Source organism: Lucilia cuprina, chromosome X (genome assembly GCF_022045245.1).
Source record: "Lucilia cuprina isolate Lc7/37 chromosome X, ASM2204524v1, whole genome shotgun sequence".
Lineage (NCBI taxonomy): Eukaryota > Metazoa > Arthropoda > Insecta > Diptera > Calliphoridae > Lucilia > Lucilia cuprina.
The window spans coordinates 6,624,790-6,625,676 of NC_060949.1; positions in this window are offsets into that span (position 1 = coordinate 6,624,790).

The following is an 887-nucleotide window of genomic DNA, read 5'->3' on the forward strand; positions in this document are numbered from 1 at the left end:
AAGGAATTAAAAACCAAATGGGCAGATTAGGGCGGAAATTTGTTTAGTTTGTTGCGGAACTCGACTCGACTGCTTCAGCTATACTCAAAAAGTTAGAAGGCTGTAACGAAGGTAAATGTATAATTTTGTATAATTTTAATTTTAGACACAAAAATATTTGGAACGTTTTGGTTTCTTCATCATATATTTCCACCGCCATTAAGTGTAATAACGGAGCCTAATGGGGCCAAACAACGAAAAAAATTCTCCATTATCGATTCTCAAGAATCATTTGCTATAATGGGCAAAAGTTCCGAAGAGCTGGAAACAAAATTGAATTTGCTGAAGCTCCGGTCAATAAGTATACAGCCATTACTTTTAGTGTTAGGTGATTTAGAAGATATCAAAAATTTTTCGATATATTTTGATGGCATAAGGTATCCCATGATGACTACCTTAACTGTTGTAGATATTTTATACAAAATAATGTTTGTTTTTAATCTAGAGTTTCCAAAACAATCAGAAATATTTTATACTTTTATTCAAAAATTCTTTTTTGAAATGCCCACAGTCAAAAAAAATTTACAACTTGCAAGTTTTATAAGCCAATTACTTAATTAATGTTTTTTTTAAATATTAATGTCTTTTTACATCAAATTTATGTATAAAATAATTTTTTTTGAATTAACTCTTTACTTTAACTAATGATATACATATAATTTTTAAAATTAACATTTGTAAACAAATTAATTAGTTATAAAACCCTATTGCATTTCTCTGTATAATTTTATTTATATAAAATCATTTTTATACCCTTCACCTTCGTGAGAAGGGTATATATAAGTTTGTCATTCCGTTTGTAATTTCTATAATATAATTTTCCGACCCTATAAAGTATATATATTCTG